Here is a 6438-nt window from a genome sequence, read left to right on the forward strand (position 1 = left end):
GGAATGACGCGGTCGGCGACAGGGCAGGGGAGCGACGGGGCCGGCGACAGGGTGGCGGCGGGCGAGCCTAGAGCGCCATCGACGGGGGCTGTTCGGTGTGTGGATGAGATGGGAACATAGTATGTTTTTTTACCTGGATGGGTGGGGAGAGAGGGAGGGGATAACCCCACAGTTTTTTTTTTTACCTGGAAAAAAATAACCCCATCTCTTTGCCTCTTTGTCATCTGCCACCAGATGGCAAAGAATCTTTGCCGTCTGCCAGCAGATGGCAAAGAATCTTTGCCGTCTGCCAGCAGATGGCAAAGAATCTTTGCCGTCTGCCAGCAGATGGCAAAGGTGGGGCTGGTATGTCGTTACACTCTTGACGGCCACAGGATTTGCCAACCTCTGCAAGAATTGGCTCATGGCAACCATGTTCTTTGCCGTCTGTCAGTTCTTTGCCATCTGTTTTTTATAAGCAGATGGCAAAGATCTTATTTGCCATCAGCTGGCAGATGGCAAAGAGCTGGCTGATGGCAAATTCCCTGTTTCCAGTAGTGTATAATGAAACTCAACAGAAATGATGGTGTAATAAAATGAAATTGTGAATATTATTGCTTACGCACTTCATATTGTCTTTTAGAGTAGCCCCGCTTATTTTTCAAAGTCGCGTTGTAGATGAACTCGCACATGTAGTATCCACAGAAATTATTCCCTTCTTCCTCCCACAAGCACTTTACCAAAAATAGAGGTCAATCAAACTGATAATGAAGCATTATAAATGGCATTGATGAAAGTATAGCTATAGAATCAAGAGGAGATGCGCGCAACTAGCTAGCTAGTAGTACTTACTTTCGAGTATGTATATCGCAGCTCCTTTGGCAATCCCGGAGCTTCTGCGATGAACTGTTTCCAAACCCTGCAAGACAAAGAAAATAATTATTATTACTTGAGATATCAAGAAATGAACAAAAAGTTGCCGATATGGTGCGATAATGATTGATTGAACTTACTTGTTGAGCAATTTAGTCATGTCCGCATAGGTTTCGGGATCTTTTCGTCTCGAGTCTAAGACGTTTACTACTCCGCGCTCAAGCTTAATCTCCAGAAGAACATAGTGGAAGCTGCACACGCATGCATAACTCATCATTTACATTACTATAGCCTCGCTCAAGTAATAAGGGAAACCGAATATGCACACGACAGTAACACTCACTTGAAGTTGTAAGGAAAGAGTATTAAATCTTTGTTTTGATTTTTGATCAACGATTGTAGCAAGTTGGCCCAGCCTCTTCGGCGTGCTTTTTAACCTGAATTTTATCTATGATATTTGTGTTAATGAACCCAATATCATACATTTCTTGTTTTTTGCACTCGACGATCTTCAATCTGCATAATGTAGTGAGGATAATTAATTATAAATACATGCAATGAAAGCGCCGAGCTATATATAGAGACTTAATGACAAAAATAGTACTTACAGACAGTAGCAAAAGACCGTTAATTTATCGAGGGCCTTTTGATTGAAGAACTCGAAGAACTCTTCAAATGGAACAGGCAACAGATCAGTTCCAACGAGGTCGTGCTCCTCTTTAATACTCAAATACAAAGTATTCGTCCCCCAGACTCTCTCCAGGTTTTCATGTACCAATTATGGAATCTTCGCATCATCGTTGTTAGAGATTTTTCATCTTTGACGAGAGGCTTCCCGTACTCGTATCTGTGTTCGTCCACCTCCAAGAAATCAAAATGTACATCATCAGGCAGGTAATCTTCAAGATGGTTACAACCGGGCACCGTCCCCGGAGCATTAGCGACGATGTCGCTAGACACATTGAGCGGGGGGGGGGGCGATTGCTTTGCTTGTTCGCCGAGCTGCGCAATTTTTTCCCAGCTGCTCGTTCTTTTAACCTTTTATCACTGACAGTACTTTCCGACTGGTTAGCTTCGAGATATGTCTTTGCAGAATGCGCTCATAGTTGTTTTTCAGCGGAGACTTTGGTGGTTTCCTCAGGGCATCGATAGTGTGCTTTGCTTTCACCAGATCTACCTTCTCCTCCGGAGGTGGATGTCTCTTTGCTTTCACCCCTTCAAAGAAGTCGTTCACTTCGGTCTGCATGATCTTCGCGTTTTCCTCCTCAGTCCCCTCGTACGGTAACTTCTCTAGAGGCTTGAGATAAGGACCGTATTTGTATTGCCTCCCGCCTCTGCTGGCTGTACTGCTAGACGCCGGAGCAGACGGAGTGGCTGCGGCGTCTGTCTTCTTTCATGCTTGCTTACGAGGCGGAGGAGAAGGACTATGACGTGCTGGAGCAGCCGGTGCAGCGGCGGGTCTCTTCCGCCCTTGCTGGCGAGGTGGAGAAGGAGGAGGCTGCTGGCTGCTCGGGCGCGCCGGCGCAGGCGGAGAAGGAGGCGGAGTGCCGCCACGCGCCGGAGAAGAAGGAGGCTGCTGGCTGCTCGGGCGCGCCGGCGCAGGCGGAGAAGGAGGCGGAGTGCCGCCAAGCGCCGGAGAAGGAGGCCGAGTGCCCTGATCGTCACTCGCCGGAGGAGGAGGCGGAGTGCCCTGACTCGCCGAAGGAGGAGGAGGAGACGTCTAGTTCGGAAGCTTGATGAACTCCTTCCGCCATAGGCTTGGAGTCTTCAGAGCAGAACCCAGCCGAGTCTCCCCTTCACCGGTAGGGTGGTCAAGCTGGAGGTCCTCAAATCCCTCCGTTATTTCGTCCACCGTCACCCTAGCATATCCTTCAGGAATCGGACGACAGTGAAAAGTTGCGCCGGGTTCAGAAGGTCGAACTTGGCCGACAGCCGCCTTGACTTTTAAGTTCTGCCATTGCGTCATAAGGTGGCAATTTTGAGCCTCGTGATAAAATCCACGGGGTAGTGATACGTCTCCAACGTATCTATAATTTTTGATTGTTCCATGCTATTATATTATCTGTTTTGAATGATTATGGGCTTTATTATACACTTTTATATCATTTTTGGGACTAACCTATTAACCGGAGGCCCAGCCCATATTGTTGTTTTATTGCCTGTTTCAGTATTTCGAGGAAAAGGAATATCAAACGGAGTCCAAACGGAATGAAACCTTCGGCAACGTGATTTTTTGGAAGAATATCATCCTGGAGACGTGGAGTTCAAGTCAGAAGATACTCGAGGACTCCACGAGATAGGAGCCCCCCCTGTAGGGCGCGCCCCCCTGTCTCGTGGGCCCCTCGAGCACCTCCCGACCGACTTCTTTCGCCTATATAGTCCCACGTACCCTAAAACATCCACGGAGAAGATAGATCGGAAGTTCCGCCGCCGCAAGCCTCTGTAGCCACCAAAAACCTCTCGGGAGCCCTTCCCGGCACCCTGCCGGAGGGGGGATCTATCACCGGTGGCCATCTTCATCATTCCGGCTCTCTCCATGATGAGGAGGGAGTAGTTCACCCTCGGGGCTGAGGGTATGTACCAGTAGCTATTTGTTTGATCTCTCTCTCTCTCGTGTTCTCTCTCGTGTTCCCTCTATGGCATGATCTTGATGTATCCCGAGCTTTGCTATTGTAGTTGGATCTTATGATGTTTCTCCCCCTCTACTCTCTTGTGATGAATTGAGTTTTCCCCTTTGAAGTTATCTTTTCGGATTGAGTCTTTTATGAGAACACTTGATGTATGTCTTGCTGTGCTTATCTGTGGTGACAATGGGATATCATGTGCCTCTTGATGTATGTTTTGGTGACCAACTTGCGGGTTCCACCCATGAACCTATGCATAGGGGTTGGCACACGTTCTTGACTCTCCGGTAGTAGCTTTGGGGCACTCTTTGAAGTACTTTTATGTTGGTTGGATGAATCTGAGATTGTGTCACGCATATCGTATAATCATGCCCACGGATACTTGAGGTGACAATGGAGTATCTAGGTGACATTAGGGTTTTGGTTGATTTGTGTCTTAAGGTGTTATTCTAGTACGAACTCTTTTATAGATCGATCCGAAAGAATAACTTTGGGGTGGTTTCGTACCCTACCATAATCTCTATGTTTGTTATCTGCTATTAGTGGCTTTGGACTGACTCTTTTTTGCATGTTGAGGGCTTGCTATATGATCTATCTATGTTATTATTGTTGAGAGAACTTGCACTAGTGAAAGTATGAACCCTAGGCCTTGTTTCCTATCATTGCAATACCGTTTACGCTCACTTTTACCACTTGTTACCTTGCTGTTTTTATAATTTCAGCTTACAAATACCTTTATCTACCATCCATATAGCACTTGTATCACCTTCTCTTTGCCGAACTAGTGCACCTATACAATTTACCATTGTATTGGGTGTGTTGGGGACACAAGAGAATCTTTGTTATTTGGTTGCAGGGTTGTTTGAGAGAGACCATCTTCATCCTACGCCTCCTATGGATTGATAAATCTTAGGTCATCCACTTGAGGGAAATTTGCTACTGTCCTACAAACCTGTGCACTTGCAGGCCCAACAACGTCTACAAGAAGAAGGTTGTGTAGTAGACATCAAGCTCTTTTCTGGCGCCATTGCCGGGGAGGTTAGCGCTTGAAGGTATATCTTTAGATCTTGCAATCGAATATTTTTGTTTCTTGTTTTATCACTAGTTTAGTTTATAAAAGAAAACTAAAAAAATGGAGTTAAGTTTGTCTCTTATGCTTCGTCTTTTTAATATCTTTCGTGAGAATGATGGGAAGGAAAATTGTGCTCAAGTGCTAGAAGAAGAAATCTATAGAATGTTTGATACTAAATCTTTGTATGATGAGCATGATTGCAATGTTGTTAGTATGAATTCCTTGAATATCCATGATGCTAATGATATGCAAAGCCACAAGCTTGGGGAAGCTATGTTTGATGAGGATGATATTTTTTGTCCCCCAAATTTTGATGAGCAAATTTATTTTGATGATAGTATGCCTCCTATTTATGATGATTATATTGATGAAAGTGGGTCTGGAAAAGTGTCAACTTTAGGAAATAGTGATCCCACTATTTTGGAGGATGTTGAATCTTATTCTGATGAACATGAAAGTGGATTTGGAAGAGTGTCAACTTTATTTAGTGATGATTCCACTATTGCGGAAGAGGTTCCAATTGATTATGAGAAAAAAGTTGCTATCTATGATGATTATTGTGATGACTTGTATGCTATTAGGAATAATGATAACCATGAAACTTGTCATCATGATTTTAGTTTTCAATTGGATTATGCCTCATATGATAATTATTTTGTCGAGTTTGCTCCCACTATTATTCATGAGAAGAATTTTGCTCATGTGAAGAGTAGTAAATTTTCTATGCTTGTAGATCATGAAAAGAATGTTTTAAGTGCTGGCTATATTGTTGAATTCATTCATGATGCTACTGAAAACTATTATGAGAGAGGAACATATGCTTGTAGGAATTGCAATAATGCCAAGTTTCCTCTCTATGTGCTCAAAATCTTAAAGTTATGCTTGTTTTACCTTCCTATGCTAGTTGATTATTGTTCCCATAAGTTGTTGCTCACAAAATCCCTATGCATAGGAAGTGGGTTAGACTTAAATGTGCTAGTCATATTCTTCATGATGCTCCCGTTATGTTTCAATTCTTATCTTTTATGTGAGCATCATTGCCATCATCATGCCTAGCTAAAAAGGCATTAAAGAAAAGCTCTTGTTGGGAGACAACCCAATATTTATCCTTACTGTTTTTGTGTTTCCACATGATTAGGCTACTGTAGTAATCATGTTTATAGCTTTTGTTTCAATAAAGTGCCAAGTAGAACCTTTGGGAAGACTTGGGTGAAGTTTATGTGATCTTGCTGTCAAAAACAGAAACTTTAGCGCTCACGAGAATAGCTGCCATTTTTTACTGGAGAGTGCTTTTAGGTTGATTCTTTTTTAATATGATTAATAGACAAATTACTCAGGTCCAGAAATTTATTTCATAATTTTTGGGGTTCCATAAGTATACGTTTGATACAGATTACTACAGACTGTTCTGTTTTTGACAGATTCTGTTTTCATTGTGTTGTTTGCTTATTTTGATGCATCTATGGCTAGTATTAAGTGGTATGAACCATAGAGAAGTTGGAATACAGTAGGTTTAACACCAATATGAATTTATAATGAGTTCATTACAGTACCTAAGTGGTGGTTTTATTTTCTTATACTAACGGAGCTTGCGAGTTTTGTTTGAGTTTTGTGTGGTTGAAGTTTTCAAGTTTTGGGTAAGGATTCGATGGACTATGGAATAAGGAGTGGAAACAGCCTAAGCTTGGGGATTCCCAAGGCACCCCAAGGTAATATTCAAGGACAACCAAGAGCCTAAGCTTGGGGATTCCCCGGATGGCATCCCCTCTTTCGTCTTCGTTTATCGGTAACTTTACTTGGAGCTATATTTTTATTCACCACATGATATGTGTTTTGCTTGTAGCGTCATTTTATTTTGTTAGTTTTTGCTTGCTGTTTGTTAGAATAATG

Source organism: Triticum dicoccoides, chromosome 3B (genome assembly GCF_002162155.2).
Source record: "Triticum dicoccoides isolate Atlit2015 ecotype Zavitan chromosome 3B, WEW_v2.0, whole genome shotgun sequence".
In the NCBI taxonomy this organism is placed as follows: Eukaryota; Viridiplantae; Streptophyta; class Magnoliopsida; order Poales; family Poaceae; genus Triticum; species Triticum dicoccoides.